The following is an 18982-nucleotide window of genomic DNA, read 5'->3' on the forward strand; positions in this document are numbered from 1 at the left end:
CGCTTGTTCAGGTAACAATTTCTGAGGGTTTCTGCGTATTTTATCAGCATGACATACTGATCTCTATCACATTCCTGGAAGGTGACCTGAGTATGCCCCTTAATTTCCCAGAGCCTTAATTTTCCCATCTGAAAAAGAGAGGTTTTGCCAAAACAAAACAAAACACCTCTAAGCCTTCTCTTGCTCGAAGAGACTGGACCCCCGGATGCATGGGGCAGTTCTTATCTTCCTTCCTGGGAGCTGTGAGGGTGTCCAGAGCTCCAGTGACTTGCCCAGAAGGTCTCAGCCCATCAGAGGCAAATTGAAAAAGGAAAACAGACAGATGGCCTGATAGGGGGACTCTGATGGACCATTCAAAAAAGGGACTAATAAAAATGCCCAGCGCGTATTGACCATGGTTGAAGCATAAGATAGAGAGGTGGGAAAATAAGAAGGAGCAGAAAAATCAGCTCTGGGATGCAGGATCTTAATGCTTTGGGGCCAGCTCTTTCTAGTGGAGCATTTCATTTCCCTAAAGTCTGTGAAGGAGTCAAGTTACAGTGCCCTAGGTGTGCTTCCACTGAGTGAGATTTCTTAATTAATTTAATCTAATACAGTAATCATTTAAACTTGTGCCTTTAGCCATCTTTATGTTTGTTGGCTGAATTTTTTTCCCCCAGAAAGCAAAAACAAACGTTTTTATTTGAAAGTAAGATTTCACAGCGATGTTTCCACCTGCATTGTCTACTTTCTAATAGCATTAATGATTCACATTCCAGAAAAATGTAAAGATTGGCTGTGATACTGACTTAGAGCATGACAGAATGACGAGGTTGATAAATCCTCTCCCCCAGAAGCAACTAGAAAGCTGGAAAAAGACTGTCAAAGATATCCATTTCAGCTCTCTAAAAATTGACCAAAAGCACACAACAAACTGAGAGGCATTTGTTCATGAAAACTCCTAAACTTCGGGTAGGAACAGCATGAGTTAGTGGTGCTCCTGCTTTAGGTTGCTCTCATTCCCTTCTCCCCATCTCTGTAAGTATTCTCTTTCAACCAGAGCAGGGCAGGCTGTGTAAACCAACAGGCTTGCTGCTGCTTCCAGAAGGGGCTCACCCTCTTTGGAGTATTGTCAGGTAAAGGGGCCGTCTAGGTGGTAAATGAACAGGAAGTTCCACTAGCTTGAGTTTACCTCTTTGGGGCAAGCAATGGACCAGTGGTCTAGCTGGGGACTTACCAGGTAGTTCTGGGAGGTGAGACAGCCATCAGGGGCTTGCTAGCTCCCCATAAATGCCAGATTTACCTTAGTCTATGTGCATGAGCAGCACAGAGATGGAGGATGCCCAAGACACGTACACGTCCCTGGTCAACAGAGCCTGTGTGCACACACAGAGGAGATGTGAGAGACCAGCCGTAAGAAAAGCCGGGGCAGACATGAAAACATCCTAAAGTTTGAATGTGCTCCCCAGCCCACATACAGAGTCAGAAGCAGAGAGAAAGCTTTCTGGCTTAAGGTGTTTGAGCAAAAGCTCTTGACTAGTCTTTGCCAGAACACTAAGCTATGCAGACTGGGGATGATCCCTAGGAAGACAGGCTTAAAAATAAAAGCAAGAAAAAAAATTGAGTGAAGACCGCAGCAATGATACCTTATATGGGAGACAGGCTTCACAGACTGAGTCCAGGCAAATTACTAAACAAGCAAAACAACAATGCCAATGAAAATGCTCTGGGAAAAAGTCAGAATCCAGAGTTGCTATACTATCTAAAATGTCCAGTACTCAGTGAAAATTAGGGCATTCAGAGAAACAAGAAAGCATAACCCATGCACAGGAAAAAGGCAGTCAATAGGAATTGTGTCTGAATGTCTATCCTCAGAGGTAGGACTTAGCAGAAAAAGACTGCAAAGCAGCTATTTAAATATGTTCAGACAGCTAAAGGAAACCATGTTTAAAGAATTAAAGGAAAGACTCAATGAATACAGAGTCTCAAAGAGGTAGAAATGATTTTTAAAAAACGAACCAAATGGAAATTCTGGAGTTGAAAAGTACAGTAACTGAGCCGAAATGAAAAATTCTCTAGAGGTACCCAGCAACATATTTGAGGGAGCAGAAGAAAGAATAAGTGAACTGGAAGGTGGAACAAAAGAAATTATTCAATCTAAAGAACAAAGACTTTTTAAAAATTGAAGAAATATGAACAGAGGCTCAGAGACCTGTGGGACGACATCAAGAATATCAACAAATGTATAATAAGAATTCCAGAAGAAGAAGAAAGAAGGTTAGAAGAAAAAAAAAAGTGACAATCAGCAGATGACTTCTCATCAAATACAACAGAGGCCAGAAGGCGGTAGAAAAGAAAAAAGGTCTCAAATCAATAACCTAAGCTTGCACCTTAAGAAACAAGAAAAATAGGAACAAAATAAACCCAAAATGAGCAGCAGGAAGGATATGATAAAGTTCAAGGTGGAAAGTAATGAAATAGAAAACAGAAAAGCAATAGAGAAAATCAATGTTTGTTCTTTGAAAAATCAACAAAATTGACAAACCTCTAGCTAGACTGATGAAGAAAATAAGAAGATACAAATAATCAAAATTAGAAATGAAAGAAGGGACATCACCACTTATCCTATAGAAACTAAAAGTATTGTATAGTTTTATGCCAGCAAATAGATGATTTAGATGAAATGGACAAATTCCCCAAAGGCACAAAATAGGAAAATTGACTCAAGAATAAATGGAAAATCTGAATATGCTTATAACAAGTAAATAAATGTAAGTAGTAATTTAAAAATCTTTCTACAAAGAAAAGCCCAGGCCCAGTTGGCATTACTGATGAGTTCTATCACATATTTAGAGAAGAAATATTTTTTCTTTACAAATTATTTTAGAAAATAGAGGAAGAGGGAATAACTCCCAATTTATTCTGTAAGGTGAATTACCCTGATACTAAAGCCAGACAAAAAATTGTAAGAAAACTACAGACCAGCATCCCTCATGAACATAGATCTTTAACAAAACATTAGCAAACCAAATTTGACAACTTACAGGAAGGACTATACACAATGATCAAATGAGATTTATCACAGGAATGCAAAGTTGGTTTAACATGTGAAAATTAATATGTGATATTAATAAAATAAAGAACAGAAATACATGATCATGTCAATAGGTACAGAAAAATCATTTGACAAAATCCAACATCCATCCATGATAAAAACTCTCAACAAACTAGTAACAGAAGAGAACCTCCTCAGTTTAATAAAAGACATCTATGAAAAACCTATAGCTAGCATTATACTTAATGGTGAAACTGAATACTTTCCCCCTAAGATTGGGAGCAACACAACAATTTCACTCTCACCACTTCTATTCAACGTTATCCTGGAGGTTTCGGGCAGTGCAATAAAGAAAAAAAAATTGTTTGTACTCACAGATGACATTATCCTATACATAGAAAATCCTAAGGAATCTATAAAAACCCTAATTGAACTAATAAATGATTTCTCAAGGTCTCAGGGTGCAAGATCAGTTGTAGTTTTATGTATTAATAATGAACAGTCATGTGCAAAAAAATGAAATTAAGGAAACAATTCCATTCACAATAGCATCAAAAAGAAAAAAATACTTAGGAACTTAACAAAGAGGTGTAAGATTTATACACTGAAAACTATGAAACCTTTCTGAGAGAAATTAAAGAAGATCTCAATAAATGGAGAGACTCAATATTGTTAAGATGGAAATTCTTCCTAAATTGTACAAATTCACAAACTGATCCTAAAATTTATTTGGAAATGCAGTAGCCAAAACAAAAGAAAAACAAAGTTGGAGGACTTGAGCTACATAATTTGGAACTCACTATAAAGCTAGAATAATCAAGACATCTTGGTATTGGCATAAGGGTAGACATTAAGGTCTATTGATTTTCTTTTTTTCTTTTTAAGGGTGTCAATGTATTTTTTTTAAGATTTTATTTTATTTTATTTATTTATTTGGTTGCACTGGGTCTTAGTTGCGGCTCACCGCCTCCTTAGTTGTGGCATGCAAACTCTTAGTTGCGGCATGCAAACTCTTAGTTGCGACATGCGTGTGGGATCTAGTTCCCTGACCAGCGACCAAACCCAGGCCCCTGCATTGGGAGCACGGAGTCTTAACCACTGCGCCACCAAGGAAGTCCCAAGGTCTATTGATTTTCGATAAAGGTGCCTAGGCAATTCAATGGAGAAGGGGTTTTCTCTTCAGCAAATGAGGCTGTAACAGTCCGTATGCTGGGGAAAAAAAGTAGTTAGACCCTTGCCTTGCATTGTTAATTCAAGATGGATCATAGACCTAAATGTTAGAGCTAAAACCAGAATACTCTTAGAAGAAAACACAGGAAAAAATCTTAATGACCTTGGTTTAAGCAAAGAGTTCTTAGATATGACACCAAAAGCATGAGCCATAAAATAATTGATAAATTAGACTGCATTTGAGTTAAAATATTTTGTAATTCAAAAGACACCATTAAGAAAATGAAAAGATAAGCCACAGTCTAGGAGAAAATATTTGCAAATCATAATGGACCACTTATACATCAAAATGTGCTGACATTTGGAATACAACATAATTGTCCTTAGCAATACAGCCTTTCCCCCATGTCATTGCGACTCTACTGGGTGCCAGTATATTTAGAAAGTGACTCAAAAAGATGTTCCATTGGCCCAGAGGAGAATATGGATTCTGTGAAAAACTCACAGGCAGAGAGGTTAAACAGAAGGATGTGCAGGTGGGGAACCAGGAGGAAATAAATTTAGCTAGAGGAGGAGGAGAATGTAGAGGGGAAGGGAAGAACTGGGCATAGGAGAGTCAGATTATAGGTATCCCTAAAAGCTATGCCACAGAGACTACTGTGAACCTCAGAATGAGACTGACCAAGGGTAATGTTTTAAGCAGGTTAATATAGCGGCAGTGCTTAAGACAGATTGGAAATGACTTCCAACCATTCAGAAGGGAGGTGAATCAAGGTAGTGATGGCAAGAAGAAAGGTGAAAGGTCAAACTTGACTTACAATTAGAAGGAAAATAAATTTTAAGTACACAACTTACCATATAATTGTTCTGTGATGTGATAAAAGAATTAGATAACAAAGACAAATCATTTTAGAACAGATGGGGGGATAGTTTGGACATAGGAATGATGGGTATGGAAGGTCACAAATGGCTCCAAGGTTTGTAGCTAGAGACATGGGAAATCCATGGCATTACAGACAGAAATGGGGGTGATTGTGAAAGAACATCTTTGGGGAGGAAAGCTGGTGATATACATTTTAGACAAATGTGTATGGTGATAAAACATCTACATGGAGCTCTTTTTTGTTGGAAACATGGGGTCAAATGTAGGCAAGGGCTTGGAGCTCTGCATGTCCATTTGGGCTTCGCCTGTAGAAAGGTGGAGTTGAAATCAAGAACATGTGTAAATTGATGAGCTCACTGAGAGAGTGAAAGAATTTGGGGAGAACAGAGAAGAGGCTTACAACTTAGCTTGGGCGATACTTAGATGCCAGGGACCAATAATGAGCAGGAGAGAGAAGTAATAGCCGGAAGGTAGAAGGGGGATCAGGAGAGTTCAGAGCGGGGAAGTCTAAGGGAGAATTTTAAGGAGTAAAGCAAAATGCCACCAAGAGGTCAAAGAGATCCGACTGAGAAAAGACTAGAGCAAGGACTTTGCTGACCTTTGAGGAAACAGTTTTAGGCAAAGGGCAGGGGTCGGAGTGGGGCAAAAGCTGGATCAGAAATACTCAAGAATACATAAAAAGTGGATAGAAGATTGTGATTGGTCGTGGGTAGATCTAACGAAGACAACTTCTGTTCTAGGAAAAGAAGGACTTGGGTGTGCTTGAAACTGGAAGACACCTGTATACAGAGATTTCACGATGCTAGAGAATGAGGGGAAATTGGGAGAATAAGTTTCAAAGGGAAATGGAAAGAGTGGGGGGGGGTTAACTTTAGAGAAAATGAAAAGCCTTTATCCTGAGCCTTGGCGGAAGGGCGAAGATAGGAAGGAGGCTGTTCCTTGAGTCACGTGGCAGGGGAACTCGGATTTCAGGGGTTTCAGGGAAGGAAAGACTCTTCGGCTTTGATCACTACGTACCGAACCCCTCTAGTCCTCAGCTTTTTCATCCGTAAAGCAAGGGGTCTGGACTAGAAGATCTAAAGATAGTTCAAAAACGTTGTGATTCGATCGAGCTCTGACAGTGCTGACTGTATCTGATACTTGGGACTGAACGCTGGTGGCATTGACATTCAGTTGTAGGATTATATATAATGATGATCTGCGGGGAACCATATCATTAACTGTCAGTGCCTACTTAATGAAACATGTGCCAGATTTAAAAAGTCTTTAATAGAACCGATCAGAGTAAAGTAGGAAACCACTGAGCAATATGACCTTCTTCCATCGCTATTACCAAATCCCTTCTCTCATGGAAGATTACGTATAAAGGCCGTATGTGGTTAATTGGAATGTTTGTCCCTGTTCTTATTTAGAGTTTGGACAGTCACAGTTCATGCTTAGGGAATGGGGTTTCCCTTCCCGTTGCTGCTTAGGCTAGAGCTGCGCATGCAGTCCAGGTGGAAGACGGGGCAACCTTCTTTTTTTTGGTTGTATTTGAGAAATCTTTGCTAAATCTAAGGTCAGTAAGGTTTTACTTTATGACTTATCTATATGTTTTATAGGTTTAGCTCTTTTTAAAATTAATTAATTAATTTCTTTATTTTTGGCTGCGTGGGGTCTTCGTTGCTGTGTGTGGGCTTTTCTCTAGTTGCGGCCAGCGGGGGCTACTCTTCATTGCCGTGTGTGGGCTTCACATTGCGGTGGACTCTCTTGTTGCAGAGCACAGGCTCTAGGTGCGTGGGCTTCAGTAGTTGTGGCGTGTGGGCTTCAATAGTTGTGGCTCGTGGGCTGTAGAGCGCAGGCTCAGTAGTTGTGGCGCATGGGCTTAGTTGCTCCGCGGCACGTGGGATCTTCCCGGACCAGGGCTCAAACCCGTGTCCCCTGCACTGGCAGGCGGATTCCTAACCACTGTGCCACCAGGGAAGCCCGATGCAGCCTCCTGACATGGGGTCCCACGTGAGTCTTTGAACTTGGAGCGTGTGGTGGGTGTAGAAGTGGAGCAAGGAGGCAAGGAACAAGGGGTGAAATATTGCAAACTGAGAAAATTCTAGAACCTGACTCCTCAACGCTTCAAGAAAAAGGCAGAATGTATAAGAAGATAGACCACAAAGTGCTATGCAAACACAGAGCATTATGTAAAGTTACTTAAATCCCGACCAAGATTTAATTTTGACCTAGCTCTGAGTCCCAGCTCGGCCACACTTTCTAGGTGTGTGCTTCATTTTCTCATCTGTAAACAAGTATAATAATAATGTCTACCTTGCTAGAGGGTTGAATAATATTTAGACAGCCCTGGAATAGTGAGTGCCGGCAACTGGCTGGCCCTCCTTGGCTCTGTCGACCACTAGTTTAATTCTTCCTCAAGATTAACCAGTGATTCCTGAGTCTGGATTTCCCATTTGTATTCACTAGTTCTAGGTTATGAATTGAGTTGGGAACGGCCTATCTAGGCACTGCTCAGAATTCAGGGTGCAGGAGAACCAGCTCTCTCACCGTGTTTTTAATCAGGCATTCCCTAACAAAGGAAGCAATTGATGTACCATTCACAATGTTTTTAAACCTATATAAAGAGTCATTGATTCAGAACAGTTGCTGTGCCTGTGGAAATGTGTGTTTGTTAGTCTCCATGGAGACCACCTCTGGCTGTTCTGTGATCACTGGCCTTAATTATACCCAGGGTTGCCAGAGAGCCTGCAAAGCTGTCCCCATAACAACACATCCTTGTGTAGTAAAAGGACCAAAGTCCTGAACTGTGTTTCCCATTTAGGAGTTTCTCTTAAAAGAGTTGAGAAGACTATACTGGTAAGTTTTAGCCTCCGTTTGATTCATCCTTATGAAGAACTCTTGAGTGGGTAGGAATTTCTCTTGAGTTTCAACCGCCTCTCTCTCAGGCTGTTTGGCCAGGTCTTGGGAGCATGGCCTGACATCTTTCTTTTTCCAGTGACATCTTGACATTTCTCTTGACCTATTGGCAAGATATTGAATTAAGAAGGAGGCTTGGCTATGTGAGTTTACTAGATAAAATTCAACCTGTTTTAAATATAGGATGTACTTGTAAAAGTGTCCTCAACAGATGCTGTCAGGGTTTGATGTTCGGAATTTTCAAATGTCTCCCAAGACCATGGGTGAAATGCTTGCTGTTTCTGGTGGAATTTAAAAAAAAGAAATAAAAGAAGCTTAGTGTCTTTTATATTGGAATCACACAGATTTTATGACTTCTAAATAACATAATATTTTTCTCCACTGAATTTTTATTAGATATATTTGTAGAGAAGTTCCAGAGCTTAACGTGAAGTCACACCTTGAATTTCTGAGGAGGTGACAAGTAAACAAATCTTCCAGGTTCTGGAATCTGACTTAGATTCAATTTCTGGTGCATGCAAACATGCATGCGTGCGCGTACACACACACACACACACACACACACACACACACACTCAAGAACAGACTACAGACAAGTCCTGGAAGTATAGTTAACCATCCCCATCAAGTTTCGCTTTCGTTAGATCTAGTCTATGCTGAACAGTGTTAGTTCTCCTCCGCCTTCTACTTCCTGCTTCGTTACTACTCTTCTCCTTTTTTTAATTTATTTTATTTATTTTTTCTTTTTGGTACGCGGGCCTCTCATTGTTGTGGCCTCACACGCTGTGGAGCACAGGCTCCGGACGCGCAGGCTCAGCGGCCATGGCTCACGGGCCTAGCAGCTCCGCGGCATGTGGGATCTTCCCGGACTGGGGCACGAACCCGTGTCCCCCGCATCAGCAGGCGGACTCTCAACCACTGCGCCACCAGGGAAGCCCTCCTTTTTTTAAAAAAAACAGTTTTATAGAAATTTAATTGTCATATAACATTGTGTTGGTTTAAGGTACACAACATAATGATTTGATATTGGTATATATTACAAAATGATCACCACAATATATTTAGTTAACATCTCTCAGCTCCCATAGTTACAAAAAAATATGGAATGCTTCATGAATTTGCATGTCATCCTTCTCTGTATCATTCTGGGTTTAGTATATGTGCTGCTGAAACGAGCACAGTTACTTCTTTTTCTTTATCATCATCCTCTTCATCATCTCCATCACCATCTGTTGGGTGTGCAGAGCCTGTTGCTGTCTTTCCTCCCCTCCTGGATGGTAAAAAGGCACTCACAAAAGAGAAGGCCACTTCTCTCAGTTTGCTATTTGCATTTCTTCCCATTTTCTCAGCTTCTTAAGACTCCACACTCCTTTCTGGGGAGCAGCTTCCTATTTTTTTTTAATTTACTTCCTCGAGCTGTTCTTCAGCACCTTGATGTGTACTAGAATGGTCCGATGAAAATAAATGATCAAACCCAATGAAGCTGTGCTGTCATGTAATTTTTATGTTGAAAGAATGAGCTTACAAAATTATGACTGTTTTCCTAATTAAATCATTTTTCTTTTTCACAGTCTAAGCGGCTAGGGCAATGAAAATAATTTTCATTGGAAAATGAAAACCTAGAGGCAGCAGCATACTTTCCTTTACGGTCTCTAGCTGGGCAATAATAACATGTCTATGTCTTTCCATGACATCACCACTGAAGCGACAGGAACGTGAAATAGCAAGTTCAGGAGCTTCTCTGTGTTTGTTGAGCTGTATGGAAACAGTCAGCAAGAAGCTGGTTATCTGGGAATGATTCATTTATAAGCAAGGTTTTCCCAGAGGACACATGGGAGGGGAAATACAGTTTTGGATTAAAGGGAAAAAAATTAAATTCCATTTCCTATTGTCAAAATAATTCCTAAGGAAGTGAGTGATGTTAATGGACATTTGGCTATTTCGGATAAGGTTGTTGTTTTTCTTGTTTCCGATTATGAACTCCTAATTTTTTCTGCGCTATTTTTAGTGCCATTGATCATCACAATGTTCTGTACTGCAAAAATATGATAACGATTCTGGATTTCTCAACTTTTGACCTGAATGAATTTGCTTTAAAGGAAATGCCCGGAATTTCTGTAAATGTTCTGACTGCAAGGTTTATAGGAGTGCTGTCAGTATCCAAGACAATTTATAACACCTAAATTAAAGTGATTTTTTGCAACACAAAGGCCAGTTAATTGGGAAAGTTTACGAAGCCTCCGTTGGGGGGATGAATCAGTGTGTCCTTGGTTCACTGTAGGATAGCCTCAAATAAATGAGTGCCAAGTGAATGCTTAAACACACTGATCTTATTTTACACATCTTGTCAGGTTTGTGCACTCATGTCAGAAACAAAGGTGAAATCCCACATGTATCTCTTGAAGTTACCTTCCACTGCCCCCAGGGATGCTCTCGTAATGTACATATTCCTTCCCTTAATTCTGCCATTAATCCAGTTTGAGTTCACCTTTCCTTATGAAGATCTTCTATCCCAATCACTAGAACTAAGTCCCCCGAGGTATGGCCGGACATGGGGTAATTAGCAAGGAGCATTTCATGGCCTGTATGTGCCCAAACCAGAGGGCAAGCTTCAGGCAGCAGCAACTGCCCGTGTCATTAGAGAATGAGCAGGCGTTAATCAGAGCTCATAAAAGGAAGCAGTTTTGGGGAAATCTGAAGAAGCAGAGTTTGATTATGGGACAACTAAGTTTTGACACATAATAGAAAGGAATGACATGTGGATCTGAAAGACTTAGTAGGTATTTACTTGGTGCCATTTTGTGAAAATAGCTCTTCTCTCCCGCTGTGCCTTAGAGACATCTTGGTGGCCTGGCCCCCCGGGGCCCCCAAGTACCCCATCGGATCCCGCCCCACGCTCGTTCTCCTGTTTTATCCCCCAGAGTGGAATTTGCTTATAGATAGTCATTTGCTCATTTTTTTCCTGTTTAAAATGTACTCCCTTACAAAAAGTCGTCCAAACTGGCTTTTCCCCTCCTGACTCTGCATCGTCACTTTGAACTGACCCAGTGGTTCTTTAGGTTAAGATTTCGGATGCTTTTGCTTTTCTGTAAGTAGACTGCATCTAACTGTAAGGCCAGGCAGTTAAGTACAAGCAGGTGTGCTTGTTTATGTGACTCCAGAATAGCCAGTCTGTTAGTCAACTATGTGGCAGGAAAGGTTTTTTTCAGTCAATAATGAATTGCCTGATACCATGTAAACTAGCGTTAGATTGTGTTTGTAATTTTATTTGATTGTTTCTGTGCATATCTGGGTGGTTTTGGGGGGTCGATTATGAGGGGAACAGGCTCTCTCTGTCTACATTTCCACATCTGTCTTCTTGTCATGTGACTTCTGGGGGTGCCCTGGGGGATACAAAGAGACACCTCTCCTTCAGTTATTTGGAATGAATTCCTTTTCTAACTTCTCGAATGTTCTAGCTATCTGTGAAGGACGAAACATATAAAGTGTACTCCAGCAAAAGGGGAAATCGAGTAATTGCCAAACCTTCTCTCCCAAAGTGTTGAGCTCCCAAATCCTAACTTTTAAAATTAATTAATTAAATCTTTTGGCTGCGTTGGGTCTTCGTTGCTGCGCGCGGGCTTTCTCTAGCTGCGGCGAGCGGGGTCTACTCTTTGTTGCAGTGTGCGGGCTTCTCACTGCGGTGGCTTCTCTTGCTGCGGAGCACGGGCTCTAGACACGTGGGCTTCAGTAGTTGTGGCTCGTGGGCTCTAGAGCACAGGCTCCGTAGTTGTGGCGCACAGGCTTAGTTGCTCCGCGGCATGTGGGATCTTCCCGGACCAGACATCAAACCCGTGCCCCCTGCATTGGCAGGCGGATTCCTAACCACTGAGCCACCAGGGAAGTCTCCCAAATCCTAACGTTTTAAGGGTGCACAGAGAGAAGTAAAAAGCTCTGAATGGTGTGGTCAAATGGCAGCAAACACCCGGCAATTTGGAATAGCAATGCTGACGCTGCTTACAGTAGGATTTCTAAGGTGGGAATGCAAGGCCTGAGGTTGTGAGGACATCTCTTACTCTCACTTGAAGGGAAAAACCAGCCCAGTTCTGAGCCCAGTGAACTGGTGCTTTTTCCACTGAAATATCCCTGCTCTGACATCTAGGTTGAGCTACGCTGTGTGAACCACTTGGATCCAATCAAGTCCTGCCGTTATCTTTTGTGAAGCCAGTCAGTTACTCTTATTTTCATGTTATCCTTGGGTGGTTGACTGTTCACTCTAAGAATTACACAATGCATGACTCCGTTTCAGTACTCATGCTTCTTTTTTTTGCGGTACGCGGGCCTCTCACTGCTGTGGCCTCTCCTGTTGCGGAGCACAGGCTCCAGACGCGCAGGCTCAGCGGCCATGCCTCACGGGCCCAGCCGCTCCGCGGCATGTGGGATCTTCCTGGACCGGGGCACGAACCCGTATCCCCTGCATCGGCAGGCGGACTCTCAACCACTGCGCCACCAGGGAAGCCCCTTATGCTTCTTATGAGGGTTTTCTTTTCCCTGAAAAAAATTTTTTCAAGTTACTTTATAAGAAAATGTATATTCAGCACGTTTATTCAGCAGAGATTTATAGAGTGACCTGTCATATTCCAGGCTAAGAAGCTGCAACAGCAGAGAGTAGTGACGAATAGCCCCACATTTTGGAGACAGAGAGAGCTGGATAAGAATCCCACTCCCCAGCAGTGTAACTTTAAAAAGATTCCTTTGCCTCTGTATGTATCCATTTTATCATATGTAAAATGGGAGTAACTGTATAACTTCACAGAAATATTGCAGGAATTCTATGAAGTAATGTATGTTGCGCAGTTAATGTTTGTTCATGTTAATTGAAAAGAATGAGCTTTTCCCTCGCAGATGGAGGCACGTTTGAAGCGCTCTTTGTATTTGGCTACAATTTGAGAACTTCTGACCTGTAGTTAGAGAACCTTTGCTTCTGCTTTGCTCCATTTTGTCATTCTAGTGTCAAGAGGAATTTAAAATTACTGGATTCAAGTGGCACCATGGGTTTTAAAGTTCTTTTTTCAATTTTTCAAGTAATTCGGGGAACCTAATTTATCATTTGATGGAATATTTTGGAAGTCACAGGTGTTTATTTTAAAAAAAAAAAGGAAAAGAAGAAGGATCAATCCTAAAGATTGTTGGATGAGTCTTAAGTAGTGGAATGCAGCTTACAGTCTGTGCCAGGTTGGTTGTAAGAGAATGGGGATTTGAGACAGAAGTGGTTTTAAATCTGATGTGGAACCACACACACACCACCCGCCCCAACCCAGGACGGCTAAAATGAAAGAGGCTGACAATACCAAGTGTGGGTGAGGGTGTGGCATAACGTTTCTGGTTTAGAAAGCACTAAAGCTAAATAAGGTTTGTTATAACTGAGCAACCCCACTCCTGGTGTACACTCAATTGAAAAATGAAGACGTATGCCCACAAGACATGTTCAGTGGTATGGAATTAGAGGCGGTGGTTGCATGACTGTGACTATACTAAAGAAGCTATGAACTGTACACTTTAACAGGGTGAATTTTATAGTATGTGCACTCTATTTCAGTAAGACTGTTATTTTTTTTAAATCCATGATAGGAATATCCACAGTAGTTTTACTCATGACAGCCCCAAACTGAGGAAATAGACCATACATCAAACAAGGAGAAATAAAGTTTGATCTCTCCATACAGTAGAATAGTAGACTGCAGTAAAAAAGAGCCTACAGCCACATAGGTGATTCAGATGTATTGATTGGGAAGGAACCTAGGTTCCTTCTCTGTCTGGTGGTGGTTACATGGGTGTTTCAAGGTGTAAACATTCAACAAGCCCTACACTTGAAATTCAAGCTCGTCGTGCATTTTACTGTATTTATGTTATAATTCAGTTTTTATTTTATTTATTTATTTTTTTGCGGTACGCGGGCCTCTCACTGTCGTGGCCTCTCCCGTTGCGGAGCACAGGCTCCGGACGCGCAGGCTCGGCGGCCATGGCTCACGGGCCCAGCCGCTCCGCGGCACGTGGGATCTTCCCGGACCGGGGCACGAACCCGCGTCCCCTGCATCGGCAGGCGGACTCTCAAGCACTGCGCCACCAGGGAAGCCCATAATTCAGTTTTAAAAATCCGATGTGGGTGCTGCAGTGGTGCCATCCTCAGAAAGCACAGCTGAGCCTCCTCTCCTGCTGGTCCCTGGGAAGCCCAGGTGTTGGGTCCAGCAGACCCTCCCACCTCTGGCTTTGACCCTGTCTTTGCACTGCAGACGGTCTGGGCTTTCACTTACTGGGGAAAGTGAAGAACCCACAGAGTGGTGCCTCAGTCTTCTGGGCGCCGGCCACCAGTTCTCTTGAATGTCATGGTTGGAGAGGGTTTCTAATCAATATTCAGCTCAGTGCCAATGTAAAGAAAGTGAGCTCAGGCTTCCTGGTAGCGTTGCAGAAGTATTTATTGGTCTGCTTCTGCTCCACAGGCTTTACCGTTTCTTCAGAGAAAAGCAGCCTCTGCTGAGCTGTCTCCTTGCTGGAGGCGGGCGGGGCTCCTGGCTGCACCGCCAGCTCCCTGCACTCAGACTTTCTGCTTCCTGTAATGGAACCCAGGCGAGGACCGTGGTGCAGATTTCTCTATTCTCAGCTTCCTAAATTGTACACGGGGTGTACCTTGTAAATGGCATGGGAACAAGACAAGACATTTTCTTCCCTCTGGGTCACTACACTGGGCCTCACTGTGGCAGTTGACAGGTTTCCTAAATTAACTGCTCTGTGCTTTTTTGAAACATATATTTGAATGTCTGTAATGATGTTTTCAGTTTAACCTTCGGAGACAGACTGGCATTAAATGGCTTCTCCCAAGCAGTCCGTTTGCCTGCATCTTAGGGACACCCCTTGTGTGACTGACCATATGGACCTTCACGGCTGTGGCTATAGCCAAACTCCTGAGCTGCTTCCTCCCCTGCTGCGTGTAGTCCCCTCCCCACTGCGTCAGTAGACATCTCTGGCGTGGACTTGGGGTCATAGCCTCATCTCTGCCTCCCTGTCTTTGTTTTCCCCCTATCTTCATCTCTCTTATCTACTTCCTACAGATGTTTTAAGTCTGTAAAGATTGTCTTTTTAAGCTTCTTGAAAATTCTCACTGGAACAAGGAATGAATAAAATTCCCCCATCCCTTTCAAAGAAAAGGTGTAAGTGAGAGAGTAAAACTCAGTCCCTGAGAAATAACTTTATAGATGATTCCTTTGTCTTAGGGAGGGGGAAACTGAAATCTGGAGAGGGGAACGGCCAGCCTGAGGTTAGTCAGTGAGTTTGTGACAGCAAGGGGACACTGGGGACTCTCAGAGTGCTGGCCCACTGCTCGCCCACGGACACGGCACAAGAACAGATTGGGATGAGCTCTTTTGAAGTCCAAGTCCAGACATGCTACACGCCCAGTCGTCCTGGACCCAGCTGCCCACGGTCTTTAAGGGAATAGGATTCCCATGGGAGTTTTTTCAATACCTTGCTGGGAAAAAGCAGTTTCCAGCTACTGGTTTTTTCTTTCTCTTCAGGTTTCCTTCAGCTTTAATGGTGGCCTCCACCCAACTCACACTTTGCATTTTCCGATCATACCCAGTGGCTTAGCGTCTGTGAGTTTGTTCATGCTGTTCCTTCTACGTAGAAAGCCCTTTTCACCCTTCCTCACCTGGTAATTCTTATCTGTCCTTCAAGATTAGCTCAGGCATCATCTCGATGTGGGCTTGTTCCTGCAACACTGAGTATACCCGTCTCTTAGCACTTATCATATGGTATTGAAATTATTTGCTTAGTAACCTCTGGAAGTAGCTAACCTAGAATGGGGTGCTGGGGGCAGGTTCTTGCCTTTCATTTTTGCCTCTCTAGTTCCTAGCGAGGGGCTCAGTGAAGGGAATTTGGCCTTAGTGTCCTTCCAGCAATAACTCAAAGCCCTTTTCCTTTTTCACTTCTAATTCAGTGAAAGCTTCTTCCTAAACAGTTTGTTGTTTTTTTAGCTTTCCTTTTGTAAACTCTCCAAAAGAGCAAGGAATTATGTCTTAGCTTGGGCTGCCATAACAAAATGTCATAGATTGGGTGGCTTAAACAACAGACGTTTATTTCTCACAGTTCTGGAGGCTGGGAAGTCCAAGATTAAGGTGCCAGCAGGGTTGGTGTCTGGAAGAAGCTCTCTTCTTGGGTAGCAGGTGGTTGTCTTCAGCTGTGTCTTTGCATGGCAGAGAGAGGGCACAAGTTCTCTGACCTCTTCCTGTAAGGTCACTAATCCCATCATGAGGACCCGACCCTTATGACTTCATCTAACCCTAATTACCTTCCAAAGGACCCATCTCCAAATACCATAATATTGGAGGTTAGGGCTTCAGTATATGGATTTAGGGTGGAGGAGGGGCATATAATTCAGTCCATAGCAAAAGAGTGCACAGGTGACCCACTGACGTTTTGCAGTGAGTGCCAAGAGTTGTGTAACAAGAACTAGAAAGGGGCTCCCCTGGCGGTGCAGTGGTTGAGAGTCCACCTGCTGATGCAGGGGACACGGGTTCGTGCTCCGGTCCGGGAAGGTCCCACATGCCGCGGAGCAGCTGGGCCCGTGAGCCATGGCCGCTGAGCCTGTGTGTCCGGAGCCTGTGCTCCGCAACGGGAGAGGCCACAACAGTGAGAGGCCCGCGTACCGCAAAAAAAAAAAAAAAAAAAAAAAAAGAGTTAGAAAGTCTTCATGGTTTGTGTAAATCCCTCAAGTGGAACTGAGCTGGTAGAGTGAGTCTTGTGCAAGCTTTGTACATTTCTAAGGAGTTCTCACTCTCTGATCATGTAAAACTGGGTGTGACTAGACCTGGAGCTGGGATATAGCCCTCGACATCATAGGCTCACTTCTCCCAACTGATATTTCATCAGGAATTGTTGGGATTAAGGAAGAAGGCAGGTTAGAAGTAGCAAAAAGCGTTTTGCCAAATGAGCACCACATTTCCTGTCTTTAAGCAGGTCTTGTTGTATATCTTTTGGTAAATCTATTCCTTCACCTCCATTATTACTAAGTATAACAATAACGTGAATTGCAGTTGTTGTTAAATGGAGATTAAAAAAATCCTCATGACCTTGGAGTAAGTATAATTATGGTGCTTTTATTTAAAGCTCCTTTGAGTTAAATTCACTTCATTTCTAAAAATAGACTGCAGAGATTAGATCTATTCTTTGAGAGGATCAAAATAACTTAGAATATAAAAACGCCTTAGCTGCATGCTCCTCCTTTCCAGAAGCACAGAGTACTGCTTAGCTGGGAGACTGATAGAACTTTTTAATCAACAAGGCAAAGTTTGAAAAATAACTTTGGCAGAAATCCATCATTCTAAAAGTAAGTCTGTCAGTAAGTGAGTACATTTACTGAATAAAATGAGACTGAAAAAGTTGAGAAAAAGTACTAGAATGAAGAATCTATTAATACTATACCAGGCTGTCACTGAATTGAATTTGAAGGAAAATTAGAGTAGTCTCAAATTCTCCATTTGTCTTTGACGATTGGATGTCCTGAGTATGTCTACATTATTTTGCTCTTTATAGTTCTTGGCAAAGGAGCAATACTTGGCAAATTATAGCCCCTTTATTCAAAGAAATTGTAGTATATTATAGAAAATAAAACAAACAAAAATAAAACAAAACAAAAAACCCAACCAAATCAGGTATTTTAGGATGAGCTGAAGTGGAATGCCCAGAGAGATAGGTGAAAGGAAGAAGCCCCCGCAAAGGTACCAGGGAACACTGCTCCAGCAGACATGATTTAGTATGGCCTCTTGAGAAATGTGAGTACTAAAGAGAAAAGTCTGACACTCAACCCTTTCTGAGGGAGAGCCAACACTTTCTGCACTGCTGATCCAGGAAGATTGCAAGTCCAAGATAAAAGGTCCAAAGGTCACAGATTTCTGAAGCTGGAACCAAGGGATCAGTGTCAGATGGCATAAAAGACACACGGGTCTTTTCAGCCTACAGCATGTGTTAAAGGGTTCAGAGTTCTGGTACTTGAACTCTTCTACCCACTTCTCCCTTCTTGGTATATGGACTAAGAGAACATATGGACAAAGAATAGTAGGCAAGTGGGAAACAAAGTTGAGTTGAAAAACTCAACCTTAGTTTAGAGACTTAAGGCTTTCTGCTCCCTATAGGAGGCATGGCTTCCTCTCCATCCTCCACTCCCACCCCCCAACAGGTGAAGACAGGGTAAAGAAAATTTTATTGCATGGATTCAAGAGAAGAAATAAATCATGTGGAGTCTGGATTCTTGCCTTTAAAACACTGGAATCCCACTAACTAGTGTAATGAGCCTCATTAAGTGTACGATCAGATGAATAATTCTTCCCATTAGAGTGAACTTGGAAGAGACGGAAAGGATGGAAAGCAGAAGAGTTTCCTCCCCCCAGCAGAGAGCATTGTGAGGAAAGGAAACTGTATGTTCCTCTCACCTCCAGTCTGCCTTATTAATCATCATCAGTTGCATCATATCTGAATCTCTGTGTCTGAAGAGAAAGAGACTGTGCCCTTAAGAAAGTCCTGTTGCCCTCGGCTGATATATACAAGATCCTAGGCTATGATGAAAATACAAAGCTAATTTCAATTGTAATGATGAGTTAATAAGATTGTCACTGATCAGGAAGATGTTCAGAACAAATCAAATACAGCCTCCCCACCTTGCCTCACCATGATGACATCCAAGGTGGCTCTAGGGAAGTAGTGGTCAGCCAAATCTGGTTTGAAAACCAGTGTCTTACCATCTCTCTCTGTCTTAGTTTTCTCATCTGTATAGTAAACGGAAATCCTCTACTTCAGAGTAGACTGTTGTACATTGTGACAGGCCAACATTCAGTTGAAACAACTAGGGGAAAAACAAGTAAATTGCAAAAATCATATTTTTAAAGAAATCAGAGATCTGTGAAAGCAATGAGAACTAAATTAAATAAATTTCCAAAGAAGGAAGAACCTTCTTAGGTATACTG

General features: G+C 42.2%; 1 protein-coding gene across 2 annotated transcripts in view; it reads left to right on the forward strand.

The window, feature by feature from the left end:
• Positions 1–18982, forward strand: part of TMEM241 (transmembrane protein 241) — a 107448-nt gene that overhangs the window by 64378 nt on the left and 24088 nt on the right. The gene's annotated exons all lie outside the window — the stretch shown is intronic.

The sequence above is a fragment of the Stenella coeruleoalba genome (assembly GCF_951394435.1).
Source record: "Stenella coeruleoalba genome assembly, chromosome: 14".
Taxonomy (NCBI): domain Eukaryota; kingdom Metazoa; phylum Chordata; class Mammalia; order Artiodactyla; family Delphinidae; genus Stenella; species Stenella coeruleoalba.